This window comes from Mustela nigripes, chromosome 2 (assembly GCF_022355385.1).
Source record: "Mustela nigripes isolate SB6536 chromosome 2, MUSNIG.SB6536, whole genome shotgun sequence".
Taxonomy (NCBI): domain Eukaryota; kingdom Metazoa; phylum Chordata; class Mammalia; order Carnivora; family Mustelidae; genus Mustela; species Mustela nigripes.
Genome location: NC_081558.1, coordinates 139,649,719 through 139,671,252, shown reverse-complemented (window position 1 = coordinate 139,671,252; position 21,534 = coordinate 139,649,719). Strand labels below are relative to the sequence as shown.

General features: G+C 35.9%; 1 long non-coding RNA gene and 1 other non-coding gene across 5 annotated transcripts in view; one reads left to right on the top strand and one right to left on the bottom strand.

Moving 5' to 3' along the window:
• Window positions 1-21,534, top strand: part of LOC132012115 (uncharacterized) — a 196,068-nt gene that overhangs the window by 129,419 nt on the left and 45,115 nt on the right. The gene's annotated exons all lie outside the window — the stretch shown is intronic.
• Window positions 18,820-18,926, bottom strand: LOC132012694 (U6 spliceosomal RNA). Its single transcript, XR_009402692.1, has one exon. It is a non-coding gene; the product is annotated as a U6 spliceosomal RNA (small nuclear RNA).

The following is a 21,534-nucleotide window of genomic DNA, read 5'->3' as shown; positions in this document are numbered from 1 at the left end:
CACTGCTAGAATATAGGAGACTCCTGTTCAGTTACTGGGTAACACCTTTAGTAGGACTCTAATCAACAACCCGCGGGCCTTCTCTCTTGCCTCCTTGGAGTCCACCTTGGAACCTCTGTGTCTCCTGAGGAAGGCTTAGAGTGCCATGATAATAACACTATCACCCCTTCCCCACGTAGCCTTCAGTAAATTTCTGACCAGAGTTGGTATCTACATATCCCAGCTCCCTTGCCCTCCGGGAAAACTTTCAGGGACAAAATTAAAAATTTAAGAGACAAGACGTCCTTGTACCTAAAAGATTTTTAAAAACTTAAAAAAATGATTGAACTCAAAATCTGCCATCTGATGGCTGTGTTTAAGTGACAGCTTCTTGGCTGGCTTTTTTGACTTTTAATAAGCCTTATGATGTCAGTGGTTGTCATCTTCAACATCACTCATCTCTTCTGCCTGCAGGCCACTTGTGTTTTGGATGTCAAGGCAAGGCAGCTACCTGGCAGTTTTGGATGGCTTTCATTCTGTTGTCAATGAGGAGGAATTGCCGTCTTTGAAATGACTCATTACCTTCTACAGTCTTCCTACTGACACAACCTTGAATTTGATAAGCATTTTGAGTCAGATATATTCAAAGTATTGTTTAACAATAGGTCATATTTTTTAGTTATTTTTGCTTTTGTTTTCCAGAAAGACACCAGGAGTCACATTTTCCCAGCCAGCTGGTACTCTGGGTGTTAGTTCTTAAGGACACATTAGTAAATCTTACAGCTCTGTGGAACCCTGTTCTTGAAGCAAATGCCCATCTTGCAAGACTCCAAAAAGAAATATCACCCCAGGGTTGAAAAATCCTTCTGTGAGAAAGTTAATGTCCTCTTTCTGCCTGGCTTCCTAAATTAGGATTATATTTTAATGTCTACCTTATATAGTTCTATCCCTCTGCTCAGTTGGAAATAAATATCCAGTGGAGAGAAAAATATTAAATTATACCATACCACTCAATTGTACAATGGGAATATTTGAAAAGTTTCTAATAGACAACTTATATTCTAGTTACTATGTTAGGTAAAACCTTTCTTCAGCATTGTATAACTGTCAATTAATTATTTATAAATCAATAGGAAAATATCTAAAACAGAAAGATAAAAATACGCTTGATATTTAGAAGTAGAATCATCACAGAGAGTTGAAAATACCTGCTTATGTGGGATAAGAAATAGGGAGAGATAATCCCCCTCCCCCTGCCCACAGGCCTTATGAAACTATTAGACTCCAAGTTATATGTGTCTTACTTTATAGAAATTAAAAAAGAGGGCTATAAAGAGATTTATAAGTCCAGAAGAAAACATTTTTAAAAGTATACATGTTTTTAAATTAAATTGAAATTATATAAGGATAAAGCTCTAGCTCTATTTAATTTGAAGAGAATTGGTTGAGAAGTGATAACTTAATAATTGCCATCTCTTATGGCAATTAAGCAAAGTAGAAAAATATATCATTTGTTCTCTTTATTGTTTCAGTTTAATTACTTAGAAATTGTTTTTATTATTTAGGTATTGTTGATATACAGTATTGTATTAGTTTCAGATGCACTGTATAGTGATTGGACCATTCTATACATTATATGATGCTCACAACAAGCGTAGTTACCATCTATCACCATAGTGTTATAATTGACTATATCACCTTTGCTTTAATTTTTATCTTCATCACTTATTTATTTTATAATGGAAACTTGTACCTCTTAATTTCTTCACCTGTTTTGCCCATGGTCTCACATTCTCTCTTTTGGCAACCATCAGTTTGCTCTCTGTATTTATGAGTCTCTTTTATTTTTTGTTTGTTTGTTTTATTTTGTTTTTTAGATTTTTGGTATTTATCTTCCTATGACTGACCTATTTCATGTAGTATAATACTCTCTAGGTCCATCAGTGTTGTTACAAATGGCAAGGGCTCATTCCTTATTTTTTTTTTAAAGATTTTTTATTTATTTGACAGACAGAGATCACAAGTAGGCAGAGAGGCAGAGAGAGAGAGAGGGGGAAGCAGGCTCTCCACTGAGCAGAGAGTGCGAGGCAGGGCTTGATCCCAGAACCCTGGGATCATGACCTGAGCCAAAGGCAGAGGCTTTAACCCACTGAGCCACTCAGGCGCCCCCTGGGCTCATTCCTTTTTATGGCTGAGTAATATTCTATGGTATATATTCAAAGGAGGTGAAAGCACTTCAAAAAGATATCTGCATCCCCCACATTCATAGCAACATTACTTATAGTAACCAAGACATGGAAACAACCTAAGTGTTCACTGATGGCTGAATGAATAAAGAAGTTGTGATATGCACGCATGCATGCACATACACGTGCGCGCGCGTGCACACACACACACACACACACACACGAATGTTATTAAGCCATAAAAAATGAGGCAATCCTACCATTTGTGACAACATGGATGGACCTTGAAGGCATTGAGCTAAATGAAATAAATCTGACAGAGAAAGACAAATAGTGTATGATTAAAATACAACAACAACAAAACAGGGGTGCCTGGGTGGCTCAGTGGGTTAAAACCTCTGCCTTCAGCTCAGGTCATGATCCCAGAGTCCTGGAATTGAGCCCCGCATTGCATTGGGCTCTCTACTCAGCGGGGAGCCTACTTCCCCCTCTCTCTCTGCCTGCCTCTCTGTCTACTTGTGATCTCTGCTGTCAAATAAATTTAAAAAAATCTTTTAAAAAAGTAAATAAAACAACAATAAACTAGGAAAAGAGATCACACTTGTGGTTAGGTGGAAATAGGGTGAGGGAAAATTGTGATCAAAAGGTGCAAATTTCCTGGTATAAGATAAATAAGTACTAGGGATGTAATATACAACATGATAACTGAAGTTAATGGTGCTGTATAATCTAGGAAAGTTGTTAAGACAATAAATCCTCTGAGTTCTCATCACAAGGAGAACAATTATTTTCTTTTCTTGTCTCTTTTCTTTTGATTGTATCTGTATGAGAAGATTGATATTAGCTGAACCTATTGTGTAATCATTTCATAATATATGTAAATCAAACCATTATGCTGTAATATTTTAAACTTATAGAGTAATTTATGTCAAATATTTCTTAACAAAACTAGGGAAAAAATAAAGTGGATTATCTGGCATGACTGCCTTGTAAACCTAAGATTTTAGATTCAGTAAATCTAAAAAAGAAAAAAATACTGTGGATAATAAGAAAAATAAAAGAATAATAAAAATTGTTTCTGCCTTCTCCCTGGATTCTGTGGGCCCTTGTAGGACTAGAAGTCCTTATTGGACCCATCAATAGCAGATGAAATAGTGATTTGTGTCTGTAGTTCTCATAGTAGAGGTATTTAACCTCCTTAGTTAAATTTATTTCTAAGTCTTGTTTTTGATGCTATTGTAAATGGGATCAATTTATTTCTTTTTTGGAAAATGCATTATTAGTATATAGAAATAGTAAAGATTTTTTTGTATGCTTAATATGTATCTTGCAAATTTACCGAATACATCAATTAGAACAGTTTTTGGATGAGTCTTTAGGATTTTTTTATATATAAAACCTTACCATCTATAAAGAGACAATTTTACTTCTTCCTTTCCAATTCTGATGTCAGGTTTTTTTGTTTGTTTGTTTGTTTTTTTGTTTTTCTTGCCTGATTGCACTAGTTAAGAATTCTATTCCTTTGTTGAATATGAATGGTGAAAATATGCACTCTTGTCTTACTCCTAATCTCCTAATCTTAGAGGAAAGGCTTGCAGTCTTTCATCATTGAATGTAATGTTAACTATGGGCTTATTATATATAGCCTTTATTATGTTGAGATATGTTTTTTCTATGCCTAATTTGTTAAGAGTTTTTGTTAGGGACAATGTTTTTTCTACATCTATTGAGATGATCATGATTCTTTTCTTTCATTCTATTAATTTCTTTCATTCACATTAATTGATTTGCATACATTGAGACATCTTTGCCTCCCAGGGATAAATCCCACTTGCTTATGTCGAATGATCCTTTTAATGTGATACTAAATTTAGTCTGATAGCATTTTATTTTGTTTATTTATTTATTTTTAATAGTATTTTATTGAGAATTTTTGCATCCGTATTAATCAGGGATAATTGGCCTGTAGCTTTCTTTTCTAGTAATATCCTTTTATGGTTTTGGTATCTGGAAAATGGTGGCTTTGTAAAATGAGTTTGGAGGTATTTTCTCCTTTTCAATTTTTTGGAAGAGTTTGAGAAGAATTGGTGTTAGTTTTTCTCTAAATATTTGGTAAAATTCACCAATGAAGCTCTCTTGTCCTGGGTTTTTCTTTACCAGGAAATTTTTGTTTACTGACAGTCTCCTTAATAGTAATTGGTCTATTCATATTTTCTATTTTTTTATTTAGTCTTGCTAAGTTGTATGTTTCTAAGAATATTTCCATTCCATCTAGATTGAGCAGTTTGTTGTATATAGTTGGTTATAGTAGCTTCTTAATGATCTCTTAAATTTCTGTGGTATCTGTTGTAATATCTCCTTTGTTCATTTATAAATTTTCTTGATTTGGGTCCTTTGTCCCCCTTGGTTGGTGTAGTTCAAGGTTTGTCAATTTTGTTTGTCTTTTCAAAGAATCAACTCTTAGTTTGGTTCGTCCTCTCTATTGTTTCTCTGTTTTCTAACTTATTTTTGCTCTAACCTTTATTTCCTTTTTTCTGCTAACTTAAGGTTCAGTTTGTTCTTTTTCTAGTTTCTTAAGGCCTAGATTTAGGTTGTCTATTTGGAATCTTTCTGTCTTCTTGATGTAGCTGTTTATGGTTATGAAGTTTCCTATTGGAACTGGTTTTGCTGCATCCCACAAGTTCTGGTGTGATGTGTTTCTATTTCTACAAGTCTTTTAAAAACTCTGTTCTTTAAAATTTTCCCTTTAAGTTTTTCTTTGATCCATTGGGTGTTCAGGAAAGTGTTGCCTAATTTTCACTTGTTCAGGAATTTTCCAGTTTTCCTCTTGTTACTGATTTCTAGTTTCATGCCATTGTCGTCAGGGGAGATACTTGGTATGATGTCAGTCTTCTTGAATTCGCTAAGACTTGTTTTGTGGCATAACATACTATCTTTTCTAGAAAATGGTCCATGTGCACTTGAGAAGAATGTGTATTCTGCTGTTGTTGGGTAGAATGTTCTGTATATGTCTGTCAAGTCCATTTGGTCTATAGTGTTGTCCATATCCTCTATGTCCTTATTGATGCTGTGTCTCAATGATCCATTCATTGTTGAGAGCTGGGTATTAAAGTTCTCAACTATTGTATTACTATTTATTTTTTTTTAAGCTTTATTAGTTTTTTCTTTAAATATTTAGGTGCTCCAGATTTGGGTACATAACTATTTACAATTTTTTGATCTTTTTAAGGTACTGACCCTTTTTCATTATATAATTACCCTTTTTGTCTCCTTTTACCATGTTTTGTTCAAGTCTGTTTTATCTGATATAAATAGAACTACTCCTGCTTGTTGTTGTTACTTTGTTATCCTTTGCTTGAAATGTCCTTTTTCATCCCTTCACTCTCGTCCTATCTATGTGTGTCTTTGAAGCCAAAGTGAGTCTCCAGTAGGCTGCATATTGTTGGGTTTTGTTTTTTATCCTTTCAGCCATTCTGTGCCTTTTAATTGGAAAATTAATCTATTTACATTTAAAATGATTATTGATAGGTAAAGACTTATTATGGTCATTGTGCTTATTTTCTGGGCTATAGATCTGTTGTTCCTTGTTTCTTACCCTGCTTTTTTTTGTGTATGCTTTGATGTCTTTTGGTGTTAGTGTGCTTTGACTTCTTTATTGTATTCTTCTGTGTAATTACTACAGGACTTTCTCTTGTGGTTACATGAGAATAACATAAAATGTCTGAAACTTATAACACCCTATTCTAAACGGATAACAGCTTAACTTCAGTAGAATTTGTAAATTGGACATTTTTACTTCTTCCCCTCACATTTTATTACAATTTAAATGTTTTTTACATTGTGTAACTAGTAACAGATTATTGGTAGTTATGGTTATTTTTTATTACTTTTTTTTTAACTTTCAAACTAGAATTGTAAGTGAATTAAGTACCACTATTCCCATATTGCTGTCTACCTATAAGTATATATTTACCATTACTGTAAAGATTTATACCACTCTTTTATGTTTCTATGGTGTTAATTAGCATTCTTTTGCTTCTACTCAAAGAAGTCCCTTTAGCATTTTATGTAAGACAGGCCTGGTGGTAGTGAACTACCTCATCTTTTATTTGTTCAGGAAAGACTTTATCCCTCCTTAATTTCCAAAGGACAGCTTCACTGGGAATAGTGTTCTCAGTTTACTGTTATTTTCTTTTAATGTTTTGAATATATTGTCCCATTCTCTCCTGACTTTAAAAGTTTCTCCTGTTGAGAAATGCACTGATAGTCTTATGGAGGTTCCCTTAAGGTGTTTGTAACTTACTTTTTTCTCTGCTGCTCATATAATTGTCTTTGACTTTTGGGTCAATTTTATTTAATTATAATGTCTCTCAGTATAGTGGTATTCAGATTCAACCTATTTGGATTCCTTTGGGCTTTGTGGATCTGGATCTGCAGGTTTGGGACATTTGCAGCCATTATTTCTTTCTTTATTTTTGGGGGGATTTTATTTATTAATTTGACAGAGAGAGACACACAGTGAGAGAGGGAACACAAGCAGAGGGAGGGGGAGAGGGAGAAGCAGACTTCCTGTCGAGCAGAGAGCCTGATGCAGGACTCGATCCCAGGACCCTAACTTGAAATGTCCTTTTTCTTCCCTTGGGATCATGACTTGGGATCATGACTTGGGCCAAAGGCAGATGCTTAATGACTGAGCTACCCAGGCACCCCTGCCATTATTGCTTTAAATATACTTTCTATCTCTTTCTCTTTATCTTTTTCTGGAATCCCCATAAAGTACATATTGTTTCTTTTCATTGTGTTCTATAATTCCCATATGCTTTCTTCAATAATTTTCATTTCTTATTTTTTTATAACTTTGAGTAATTTCCAATATTTTATCCTCCAGCATTCCTTCTTCAGTTGAGTCTACTTTTGAACTTTCTATTGAGTTCTTCAGTTCAGTTTATTGTATCTTTTAATGCAAGAATTCCTGTTGTTGTTGTTTTTTCATGGTTGCTCTTTCCTTGTTGAGCTTCTTATTTTGTTTTTTCATTGTTTCCTGAATTTCATTTGTCTGGGTTTTTTTGTTTGTTTGTTTGTTTGTTTGTTTTGTAGTTTGGTAAACTTCCTTAAGAAGATTATTCTGAAATCTTTGTTCATAGTTCATAGATTATTTCCTTTATTAGAGCTTTATTAGTTTCCTTTGGTGGTACCATATTTACCTGATTTTTTTGTTATCTTCCTTTTCATATGTTGTTATCTGTGCTTTGAGTAATCAGGCTCTTCTTTCAGACTTCATAGTTTTTCTTTGGCAAAGGCAGTTATTTGCTAGTCAGCTTATTTTGGGTTTCTGGGTGTGGTCTGCCGGTGATATCCTTGGGAAGGTGGGGCTTGCTCTTATACTCTATTTTTGGGTGAAGCAACTGTTTGAGCTCTGAAGATGGGGATAAGAGTGTATGCCACTGGCTTATAACAGTTTGAAAGGACTGTTGGTTTTGTTCTCTACCCAAGTTGAACTGTAGGATGGACTCCATGATTACCTGGATTCTCTGGTAAGATTTACTAGATGGTCAGGACTAGGTACTATATTCAGTAGTAGATGAGGCTAGAAATTAGCTTTCTTCCTCTGACAGGGCAGCAAGACAGGGCCCAGGGCTGGTATAGCCTCTAGTTTGGGGACCCGAACTAGGCCAGTGTACACTGAATTCCCTGGTCATGTAAGGTGACTAGTTTTGCTCTGCAGGTGGGGGAAGCCGTGACCCATGCTTTCTGTTCAAATGCCACTGTACATGTGACTGCTGAATGGGCTTTGTAGCTTCGTATGTTCTCTGGTTAGGTTCCCTAGAAGACAGGATAAGGCCATCTTCAGGGATGACTAGGGCTATAAATTAGATTCCCTGCTTAAGGAAAGGAGCTCTAAAGCCATTAAAGCTCCTTGTTTATTATCTTAGCTCAAGCTGACCCACACCCCAAATTCTCTGACTAAACAGGACCACTGGCTTTGTTCCACAAACTATTGGCTCTGCCTGCCTTTTGGTTTGAGTGCCACTGGATTACAGCTCCCAGGAGTTGTCTCCAGCCCTTGTGGTCAGGTGGGGTTGGAAGACAGTATCCATAGTGGGTGGGGCTATGTCTCAGCTCCCTTGCTTGCATGGGATGAAATGAGGTCACTTCAGGCTACTGTGTTTTTCTAACAGGAGGTCTGGTTGGGAGGGGCCAAGAGCTACCCTCAGCCTTGGCTAAGTGTTAACCCTCCTGTATGTGCACAACACAGGAATGTTCTGTGCCTGGTGATGGCTTTCTACTCTAAGAATGATCGGCTCCGCCCACCTGCCTCTTGGCTTAAGTACTGTGGTGCTACACAGTTTCCATGGGTTGTTGCCAGTCCTTTTGGTCATATAGGACCAGAAAACACTCTTCAGAGTGGGTGGGGCTATGATTTCTGGCATGGATGAGTAATACATGTGTGTCAGGAAAGGCACATATCATTTCTTCTAGATAGTCTTGGTACTTGGCTCTTCCTTTGCTGGAGTCTGCTTCAGAGGTGCTCTTAACAGGGGAAAAATTCCTTAATTCTATTAGTTACTGGCCAGGTGTCCCATGTTGTTGGGAAAAAATGACAAAGAAGCAAAGATGAAAATGACTGTGTATAGGATGTTCAATATAGAATTTATATCCCATAGTGATTCAGGATGTGGATTAATTGCACTGTATACAAAAACAGTGAAAGGGTAGAAATATTTTGTCCTGATTTTGTGTATCAGCTGGCTATCTCTCTTTGAGGGATGAGTAGTAGAGAAGTGGTTGCAAAAGTGGAGGGCTTAAAATAGCCCCCTGTAAAACCAGGATGCAAATGTGGCGTAAGGCTAAAGGCCAGGTAATTGGACAGCCTATTGAGCCAGGGTCCTCTCAACTAACAAAAGGGTTGTGACTGGGGTGCCTGGGTGGCTCAGTGGGTTAAGCCGCTGCCTTCAGCTTGGGTCATGATCCCAGGGATCCCTGGGATCGAGCCCTGCATCGGGCTCTCTGCTCTGCAGGGAGCCTGCTTCCTCCTCTCTCTCTGCCTGCCTCTCTGCCTGCTTGTGATCTCTGTCTGTCAAATAAATAAATAAAATCTTTAAAAAAAAAAAAGGGTTGTGACTGGTGTTAATGGAACTAAATGATAGCTTTGTAAATGGTTCAGGTGAGTTTGAATTGTAGATAAAACTTTTAGGTTTAACTGGAAAAAAAAAAGAAGAACTGATAGAACTGATGACTGGCACTGAAATTTGATGTCAGGGAAATTTATCAAATCTCCATCCACAAATATTATATATTAATAATAATGAGAGAAGTTATTGATTCATTGCTATGTGCTAACCACTGTCAAAATATCTTAAGTGTACTATCTCATTATATATAAGCAGGTAAATATAGTATTTTCCCACTCTTACAAATGAGCAAAATGAGGCACAAGTATGTCATCACATCCTTATTCAGTAAGTAGAGAAGTTGAATACAAAACATTCTGTGGTTGAGGACCATCTGACTAGGTGGGTTAGGGGAGTTTTAGCTCTGGTATTTCTATTTCACATACCAAGGGGGAAATAAATAAATAAATAAACACTCATTTCCTTTTCCATTAGTAAGCACAGACTATTATACTTTTTGTTCATGTGTATTTCCATTCACTTTTCTGCCATTTCTCCCTTAAAATAATAAACAAATGAATAAAAATTCGGCCTCATTTTTAAGCAGCTCTTCCAGCTGTTTGTGCCAGTGTGCTCTCTCTCATTAATAAAGTGAGATGGACTAGTTAAAACATTAATGTTAAGGGGTGAGTACTAGGGACTATTCTCCCCAGTAAGATACTGAGATATATAAAAGGTCTGCTTCAGGAGCAATGATAATGGCATTTTTGAAGGAATCAAGACCACTGAAAATTGTGAGAATGATTAATGGTTACTTCATCCTCAGTTTACATGGCAGAGTTTGAACTCTATTATTCCTGGCCTTTTTAATATGGGCTATATTTAACTAGACCATTTCCATTTTTAGAATGACACTTTTTTGATACTTACATTTATTCTGTCACAAATGCACACTGCCCACTATGTGCTGTTATTATACTAGATTCTGGGAATAAAGATTGAATAAGTTGATAAACTCCTTACATTCTTAGGTGAATGTGAGTCTGAAGGAGACAAATATAAAACACGACTTTACAAGTGTTTGTTTAATTAAAATGATAAACTGTCAAGGGAAAAATGTAGGTTTATGAGATATCAAGGATGCTAATTGTAATATGAAGGTTGGGGAAGGGAAGTGAATACAATCAAATCAAGTCTTATGGGCTTTCAGTGGATTCTATTTTAAGTGCAATGAAAAGTCACCAAATAGAGAGCCTGAAAGAGAAACACCTCCAACATGAAACCACTGGAATAGTGAAATGATCACATTGTAGGGTCTTGTTTTATGTGGTAGTCTCTGAAAGAAAATGGACAGTTGAGTTATAATGTTAAGTATGTGTCAGAATGGCTTGGTCATTGATAACGTAATGCAATCTTGAAGTTAGAAAGAATAGGAAATTTGGATTAAAGGACAAATTTTTATTTTATTTTTTTTGATTTCACATGACCTAGGAGTATTCATATGAACCCTTTATAGATAATCCAGACCTGGTATTTTGTAGAATGTGGAATTGTAGAATTGGGATTCATTCACAGGACTTCTGTGTATAGTGTAGCTGGCTGAGTCCAAGGAAGGTGCAGATCTTTCAGATTTGTACAAAAGTGGCTTATAATAACAATATGTGCATCTGCAGAGCTGTGGGTACCCAGAAAGTCTGCTTTCTTTGCATTCACACTGGCACTCTATGAGGTAGTAGCAGATCTGATCCATAAAATCAATTTAAACTGGAAATTGGATGAACTCTTAAGAAATGTGTGTAGAGTAAAAGAACTAGGTCAATATAAGTGAATGGGAGGAAGATAAGGAACAGGATAATATGATGGAAACATACTGTGAAAATAAGAGATTAAAGCAAACACAAGACAAAAAGATATGAATGAGAAAGTCAGTGCAGCAAAAATGTTCAGCAAGGTTAGGTTGAAAAACAATGATTGGATTATTAATGAGTTAGGGAAAATAGGGGAAAGTTGGGTATATAACCCAGATTTATTTAATTTATATGTCTATTCATTTACTCATTCATTTAAAACATTTATCCGAATCCCTTCAGTGTTCTGGGCATGTAGTACTATGGGAAGTTTATATGGTGCGTATATGCCTGATGAAGACACTCAAAGGGCTTAGCCTAGAGAAAAAGATGGCCCAGAGGAAGTTTCTTTTATGAAGATTCAGTCAACAAAAGAAATATCAAGTTTCCTTTAAAATAGAAGTAAGATAGTCATTGAATGGGAAGACATTAAGAATAATAAAATCATTAGGAAGAAAAAATATAGGAATAACTTTAGAGATTTGAGAAGGAAAAGAAGATAGCTATAGGATTTAAAAAAATGTTGAAGTGGCAGTGTATAAATTTTATGTCATCGACCCTGGATTTATTAATCAGTTTTTATGCCTTACAGATATATTTTTGACTAGCTTAAAATGCTTTTTATAAACTTCTAATGTGAATTTCAGCATGGGTTAGCTACTATATTGAGTAGATTAAGTTAAAATTTACTACATTAAGGTTTTGTTGATAGACCAAAGACAGAGGACATAGAAACTGAGGCATTTAATTAAAGTCTTTAAGAGTCTACTTCGGGGCACCTGGGTGGCTCAGTGAGTTGGGGCCTCTGCCTTCGGCTCAGGTCATGATCTCAGGGTCCTGGGATCGAGCCCTGCATCAGGCGCTCTGCTCAGCAGGGAGTCTGCTTCCCTTCCTCTCTCTCTGCCTGCCTCTCTGCCTACTTGTGATCTCTCTCTGTCAAATAAATAAATAAAATCGTTAAAAAAAAAAAAGTCTGTTTTGGGTACCATCTGTCACATTCTCCTCAATAAGTTTTATCATGGATGAAGAGTCAATCAATTTATGAAGATATTACTAGTAAATAAATTCTGAACAGTCAATCTTATGTGTAACTATACTTGGTTTATATTTTTCATAGTTAAATTAATTGATTTACTTTTTAAATAATTTCATGTGGTGAATCTGAGATAGTGGAGACATTAGTGTTTCCATTAACAATAAACATTTAGAAAATGAAACTTTAAAATTGTATGCTTTATAATAGTATTAAAAACATTTTAGGGATGCCAGGGTGGTGCAGTCAGTTAAGCATCAGACTCTTGGTTTTGGCTCAAGTCATAATCTCAGGGTTATGAGATTGAGCCCCATGTCAGGCTCTCCACTTAGCACAGTCTGCTTGAGATTTTCTCTCCCTCTCTCTCTGCCCCCTCAACTCATGCTCACTGTGTCTCTCTCTCTTTCTAAAATAAATAAACAAATCTTTGAAAAAAATTTTATATTCATTAGTAACTTAATAATAATGTACACAACTTCTGCACAGTAAGTGAAAAATATTTCTGAGGGAAATTTCAAAAAACCTAAACAGATGGAGGATTATGCCATCTTTATGGATGAAATCAACTAATATTTTTAAGATGTAAATTTCTCAAACTGACATAGAAATTCAATGCAATCCCACTTAAAACAGCAATAGATCTGTATTTATTTATTTATTTGTAAATATAAATAAAGTGATTCTATAATTTATTTTCAAGTAAAAGAACCCATAATAAACAAAATAATCTTGAAACAAAACAATAAACAAAACTGTCTTGAAAAAGAGCAAGGTTGGAGGTCACATTACTTGATTTCAAGACTTACTGTATAATTATAGTAATTAAGGCTATGATATTAGAATAAGAATAGAAAGATACATCAATGAAACAGAACAGAGCTCAGAAATAGATCCACCATTTATGGTCAATAGGTTTTTAATGAAGGCACTAAGAATTTCAATGGAGAAAGGAAAGTTTTTCAACAAATAGTGCTGTAACAACCAGATAAATATATGAAAAATAATTAACCTTGATCTCTACCTCATATCATTCACAAAGTTTCTTTTGATATAGGTTATAGAATTAAACATAAAAGCTAAAAATCTAAATATTCTGGAAGAAAATGGGCAAATTGAACTTAAAAATTTAAAAACTCTGCTATTTAAAAGACTCCATTAAGAAAATAAAAGGTAAGCCATCAGACTGGGTGTTAATAACTTGCAACACATGTATCATGCAAAGAACTTGTAGTCAGTAAGTATAAAGACTTCTACCTTTTTAAAAAAAAGTTATCTGAAAGGAGAAGGGGACTTCAATATATTTATTTCAGAGCCTGAAGTACTCAAACAGTAGAAATAAATACTTCTTCAAAGAAAGTAACAGGAAATACTAACATTCTACTGTATTTACATCATACTGTGTGTTTTTCAAGATACTTTCAAACTGATAAAAATGTGGGCCTGTGCCTTGGTGACAATATTCAAGAGAATTGTGCTTCCCAACAGTATTTCTCATTTAAGATATGTTTTTTAAAATTTGCTAGTCACTATGTTCTACCAGAGCAAAGGTCTAACTACTTCAGAGTGTCAAGGTTAGAAGGGGTAATAAAAGTCACCTACTGTCTAGACTGCTGACTTGCTATAAAATGTGGTTACATTATAACCACTGTCCTTTTGGCCAAAAAGATCAAGAGTCAACACCAGCATTAGTGAAAGGTTAAATATCGGAGAGGGGGTGGGGGATTGGGGAAGAGTGCTGGAAACAGAAGCAGCTTATCTCAAGAAAACACAGGAATCCTGTGGTGGGAGAATACAAAGAGAAAAAAGGGAAGGGATGTTTTTCATGCAGACAGCCTCAAGTAGCCTTGTTGAAGGTGAAAGTGTAGAAACAGAGAGTTTCAGCACCAGCAGGTAAATTTGCTTTTTCTTTTTCCTGTTCATTTCTGATTAGTCTCTGAAACTCTGCCTCAGCCTCTCAGAATAGCCAGAATACTTAAACTCTGGGTGGGTGGAAGCAGTAGTCATCCAAGAGGGATCTTACAGTAAGAAAGTGTGTGACAGCTCCCATTCTGGCCAGGCTGTCGCACTGATGGTTTTTTGTTTTGTTTTATAGTTGCTTTGTCATTAGTCATATAGGTGCTTAAGAATTAGAGTGTTTCAGAACATTATAGCTAGAAGGAACTTTCTACATTCTGTGCATTCTGTACATTAGAGGGCATTTTGTGAAAAAAAGAAAAAAAAAGGTTTGTTATCAAGTAAGTTAGCTACTATCACAGTAAGCAGGTATATGACCTTTTCCCAGCTTTCAATATGCTTGATATGCACTGTAAATTTCCAAGGAGAAGAGTAAGTATGCAAGGATTCTTAAAATTACTTAATCATAAATTTTATTTATTTATTTATTTATTCATTTATTTATGTCTACAGATTATCTCATAGGACCAGTGCACCATAGAACACATATTAGGAATGCTGAACTCCTAGAACTCACTTAATATAGTCAATATCAAGTCATTTGACTTTGTATGAAATAATGTGAAAATTTTAGCTTTAACAAACCAGAACATGCCTTGGGGATGGAAAATAATACTCCCAAGAACATTGGTGTCAGTAGGAACTTAAACAACTAATAAAGATGGTTACATTGTTCTGTATGACAAAACAAAAGGGATCTGTTTTTCTCTTGAGGGGTAAAGAGACTCTGGGGAGAAAGGAAGCAGCGAGGTGATGTGTAGAAGAAAACCAGATGAGGTGAAAATCTTCAGAAACTTCCTAGAAGTCAGTACTAAGGAGAGGCTGCCTATTATGTAGTTTGAAATTATTCCTCCTGCATTTAAATTTCTTCTGTAAAGTCTTCCACAAATGGGGTGGTTAAACAAGTGTTTTTGAATGAAAATCAATGAAAGATTTGGATTTCATATCTGGATCAAAGCAGTGAAGAATGGCAACAGCGTATATGGAAACAGAAGTTAGGCATGGAGAAGACTATAAGAATGTAAGAACTCAGGAATTTGCAGACCTCTCTGGGGACATGAAGCTGGGACAAATCTTGTCTGGAACTCAAAGAGTAGAAGAGTCTTAGTTGGCATCTCAATATATATGTACATGCATTACCATCATCATCAGATTTTAGTGGACTGGATGGGGCCCCAGCTGACATCTGAGGTTATTACATACATACATTAGTATCATCCAGGCCAGAGGTAATGGTGATGAGCAGTAAGATGCATTGCTTTCAGGAAAAATAAAATAATAAATTAAGAGAAATAACCTATGACAGAGACTGACAAGTCACCAAAACCATTTCTTTGGGCATCTGGATGGCTCAGTGGGTTAAGAATCTGTCTTTGAAACTCTTCGACCTCAGACCTCAGCCGCAGCAACTTCTTCCTAGGAACATCGCCAAAGGCAAGGGAAGCAAGGGCAAAAATGAACTATTGGGACTTCATCAAGATCAAAAGCTTTTGCACAGCAAAGGAAACATGAACAAAACCAAAAGACAACTGACAGAATGGGAAAGGATATTTGCAAATGACATATCAGATAAAGGACTAGTGTCCAAAATCTATGAAGAGCTTTGCAAACTCAACACCCAAAGAACAAATAATCCAATCAAGAAATGGGCAGAGGACATGAACAGACATTTCTGCAAAGAAGACATCCAGATGGCCAACAGACACATGAAAAAGTGCTCCACATCACTCGGCATCAGGGAAACACAATCAAAACCACAATGAGATACCACATCACACCAATCAGAATGGCTAAAATTAACAAGTGAGGAAATGACAGATGCTGGTGAGGATGTGGAGAAAGGGGAACCCTCCTACACTGTTGGTGGGAATGCAGGCTGGTGCAGCCACTCTGGAAAACAGCATGGAGGTTCCTCAAAAGTTGAAAATAGAGCTACCTTATGACCCAGAAATTGCACTACTGGGTATTTACCCTAAAGATACAAATGCAGTGATCTGAAGGGGCACGTGCACCTGAATGTTTCTAGCAGCAATGTCTACAATAGCCAAACTATGGAAAGAACCTAGATGTCCATCAACAGATGAATGGATAAAGAAGAGGTGGTATATATACACAACAGAATACTATGCAGCCATGCAAAGAAATGAAATCTTGCCATTTGCGATGACATGGATGGAGCTAGAGGGTATTATGCTTAGCGAAATAAGTCAATAGGAGAAAGACAACTATCATATGATCTCCCTGATATGAGGAAGTGGAGATGCAATGTGAGGGTTTTGGGGGGTAGGAAAAGAATAAATGAAACAAGATGGGCTCAGGAGGGAGACAAACCATAAGAGTCTCTTAATATCACAAAACTCCCCCAGGGTTGCTGGGGGAGGGGGTCGGGAGAGGGTGGTGGGGTTAAGGACATTGGGGAGGGTATGTGCTGTGGTGAGTGCTGTGAAGTGTGTAAACCTGGTGTGTAAACCTGGTGATTCACAGACCTGTACTCCTGGACCAATAATATATTATATGTTTATAAAAAAATTTTAAATAAAAGAGTACATGCTTTGGAAGCACAGGTACCCGAGGGGGGGGAGAAAGAGAGAGAGAGAGAACATGCTACAGTTGCAAGACAGTATACTCCAAAGGCAAATGCAAATGACATTGGCTCTTTTTCTATTATTTGGATTAGCTGATGTTTTAGATTAATTACTATTATGGGTGAACTCTGCCTCTACCACCTTCCTGTAATATTGATCTCATTGAGTATATAAGTGCTTCTTTTAACTTAAAAAAAAAAAAAAAAGAGTCTGCCTTTGGCTCAGGTCATGATCTCAGAGTCCTAGGATCCAGTCCCACATTGGGGCTCCCTGCTCTGTGCGGAGTCTGATTCTCCCTCTGCTCATTCTCTCCATTCTCTCAACCCCCCTCTCTCTCTCTCAAATAAATTAAACCAAACAAACAAACAAAAAACCAAAAAACATTTCTTCTTCCTGGGCCTCAACTTAACTACCTTTCCTATCCTGCCTTGGCAGTTAGTGTGAGCCTATGACTGAGTTCTTGTCAGTGACACATAAATAGAAATGATACATGCCATTTCCAGACCTTGCCCTTAGAAACCATTCTCATGAAATTCTTCATGATCTTTCTCCTTTGACTGATTTGATATAACCAAGCATTGTAGCATTGAATACTGCATGCAGAGGCTAGAAAAATCACTCAGAAGAAAAGGCTAAATTCACTCTTCTTTATTACTGTGTGAAATGGATTTGGGCCCCAGAGTATTTTTCCATTGTCACCAAGCACTGAGGCTTTGCAAGTACATGATGGAGAGAGACTGAGGGAGAGAAGAGCTTTGCTTCCTGGTTCCAGTGTATGCTCACTCACAGGCTCCTGTGTCACTTGCAGCTTCTTCATCTTCTGCCTCCTACGGTGCCTGGCGGTCAGCAGCTTCCCCCAGTGATATTGTAGCAGAATGCCTCTGGGGAGATGTATCCCTGTAAATAGCTTTCTCTGACAACCCAGACATCAGATTTTTAGGAGGTTTTGCTGACACAGTACCACAGTGACTTCTCTGTCATTCAGTGAGACATGGCCATGCCCTCTCCACCAAGGTGAAGATCTCAGTCTTTTAAAATGTTTATTCTAAAGAATTTTAGAACTATATATTTTAAAATCTTTGCGGGAACAAGGGAAATTTTTAAAAATCATTTTTATTAACATATAATGTATTATTTGCCCCAGGGGTACAGGTTTGTGAATCATCAGGCTTACACATTTCACAGCACTCACCACAGCACATACCCTCCCCAATGTCCATAACCCAACCACCCTCTCCCTACCCCCCTCCCTGCAGCAACCCTCAGTCTGTTTTGCAAGATTAAGAGTCTCTTATGGTTTATCTCCCTCCCAATCAGATCTTGTTTCATTTTTTTCTTTCCTTACCCCCCAAGTCCCTCGCCCTGCCTCTCAAATAAGGCAAATTTTTATTTATAGCATATCTCGATCTTGATGATACACTGTCCTTTTTTTTTTATTTTTCCTCTTGAGTATAGTTGATACACAGTGCTGCACTAGTTTCTGGTGTACAACATAGTGATTCAACATCTTTATGCTTTGTGGTATGTTTACCACAAGTGTAAGTCACCATCTGTCACCATATGATACTATTACAATGCCATTGACTACATTCCTTATTCTATATGCTCCACTCTGTTGGCCCATTCATTCTGCAGTTGGAAGCCTGCATCTCCCCACTCCCCCTCACCCATACTGCTCATACCTCTGCCCCTCTTCCCTCTAGTAATCGTCAGTTGTTCTCTGAACTTATAGGTCTCATTCTGCTTTTTGTTTGTATATTTGTTTTTTAGATTCCACATTTAAGTAAAATAATATGGTATTTGTCTTTCAGCTATTTGACTTACTTCACTTAGCAGCATACCCTTTAGGTCCATCCATGTTGTCACGAAGGGCAAGATATTATCCTTTTTGGGGCTGAGTAATATTCCAGTAAATATGTGTGTCTGTGTATACATACATATATGTATATATATTCATATATTTATGTGTATGTATGTATATACATACAAATATATGTACATACAGATATGTATACATGTATATTTATGTATATGCACACATGTGTCTATAAAATATACATGTATGTATACATCTTCTTATATATTCATCTATTGATGGACATTTTAGGTTGCTTCAATGTCTTAAGAAATATGGACTGCTTTAGGAATTTGCATGATATCATTGTACAACAGCCATGCTAATCTTCTCTATATTGTTCCCATTTTAGTATATGTGCTACTGACATGAGCACTAACCTATATGATTTTGAAGAATTCCATTTTTCCTTTTTTTTTATTTAAGGGAAAAGGAATTATTACATTTATTCAGAGTCAGAGTGCTCATTGTCATTAATATTTCATTTAGTAGCCATTCATCTTTCTGAATGACTACAGAAATGCCTTTACTTAATTCCATCAGAATTTGAGTCTAAGTTAAGAATTACATTTTGTGGGGTACATTTGATATTCAGATAAATATATTTCATAAGCATTCCATTTTAGATTTAGTCAGAAATTAAAGTTTGTAAATTCTTTGGACATAAATGTCCAAAGTTCAGAGATAGATGCTTTATTTTACTTCCCCACTCTTACAGAAATGTAATTCTATATTTTTGCCTTCAGAGGAGTAATTCACACTTTATTTCCACTATATATCAAATAACAATGCTTCTGCAGTAACTGATTATAGTAAAAAATATATCTATTTGAATTTTTTAACTGTAGTGTGAGTGACTAGTATCATTTTTCTGTATTACAAAAGTTTTCATAGACCTATGGAGTGTTCTGTGTTAACATATTTAAAATGAAAACTTCTTGATGTTAAACCCAGAATAAAAAGTATTTTGAAAAGTTGAGCCTATATGAATATATTTTTGAACTGAAAAGTCACATATATTAATACAAAGACCCTGAGTATATAATATACTTTATTCCTAGTCTAAGCAATTTTTCTACTATGAAGCATGGCTATTGGTATTTAAGAATAACTCATGTGCATTATTATACATTTAAATGCAGTATTACCCAAGATAATGGTTTAAATTTAGGTAATTAGGGGCGCCTGGATGGCTCAGTGATTGAAGCCTCCGCCTTCGGCTCAGGTCAGGGTCTCAGGGTCCTGGGATAGAGTCCCGCATCAGGCTCTCTGCTCGGCGGGGAGACTGCTACCCCCTCTCTCTCTGCCTGCCTCTCTGCCTACTTGTGATCTCTCTTTCTGTCAAATAAATAAATATTAAAAAAAATAAATTTAGGTAATTAAAGATTTGACTTGTACACACACACACACACACACTTTAATTAAGGACATATACTTGTACATATATACTTAAATTGTTAGTATGAGTCTCACATTTTCATGAGTCATTTATCTGACTTCAGTATTATAGAAACAGAAGTTTCTAATTCTTATAAGAAATGCTCAGATTTTATTAATGAGTCTAATAGGCCAATTAACAAAAAGAAACAAGTAAACCAAGCTTTTTAGTTATTTTTAGTTATTTATTATTATAAATTGTGTACTAACTGATATGAAGTGGAACAGAAATCTAAATACACTTTCCAGACTTATTAGAAAGTGTATGTTGTTTGTACTCATTAAAGGGATCTTGGATTATGTTACAAATTATTTAAAGCAAACTGAAGTAAAAGTCTGAATCCAGTGCTAATGGGGAAATCATTGAACTTTCTGTTCCAGCCAGTGGCAATTTGCCTGTATATGAACAGCCAAGAAGCTGTATCCTGCTTTGCAGCTTGTACAGTATAGAGAAATAGCCTTCTGTCTCTTTGAGGAAGAAGCCTTGAGAAGCAGCAGCCTTGCGAATATCAAGTACCTGATTCCAAACTCAACCATCTCATCTACCTATATTTCTCTGAACACATATTCACTAACAAACTATTGTTTAAGTAAAACAGGTTTGTCTTTTGTTTGATCACCTATCATCTAGGGAACTGAGGCCTGTGTTTATGCAATAATTTGCAGTATTGTGAATACTAGAATGTCCCTAGGCAAGTTTTTGCATTAATGTAATAATAAAACAATGCTCAGGTTAATTGCTTTTATTGAGCTGGTCTTGAATTATAGCAGGCATATAAAATTATAGCAGATGTGATTCTAGGATCCCAGGGAAAACCCATTTCCCAGAAGAACATCACTACAATTACAAAGGTGCAAATACCTGTCCTGATATTTTAATGTTTGGAAAGTACATACAGATACAGATTTAATAATTAGATATCTCTGGGAATAATGAGCCACTTCAAATTACACTAAATGCCAACAGCAGCTATTGGATTGCTTTTGGAGAACCGGGGGAAAGAGAGAGTACTGGGTGCCTCACAGGAAACTAGGAAAATACAGGACAAAAGGAATGCAGAAAAGAGCTTTTGAGAGACAATATAAATTTAAAACTTTGACTAAGAGTTATACAAAATTGTGCATATTTCCAGAATTTTAAAGCATATTGACAGTTTGTTATATTTACTTTAGATCCCATTTTAAATAGTGAAAATTAAAGTTGAGGTTCTATCTTTCCCTTTCTAGGGTATGTGCTGCTGCTTCTCTCTGCAGGCAATCCCTGTAGTGTTTCTGTGTATCCAGTCCATATTTCCAAGCTTTCATTACATAAGTATGTGTCTGAAACAAATGTATAGTCATTGTCCCATTTATTTAAAAATTTACATAACTGATTTCATATACAAATAACTTCCTACAACTTGCTTTTTTTTTTTTTCTTTACATTCTTTTTTTTTATTTTTTTATTTTTTTAATTTTTTATTTTTTATAAACATATATTTTTATCCCCAGGGGTACAGGTCTGTGAATCACCAGGTTTACACACTTCACAGCACTCACCAAATCAC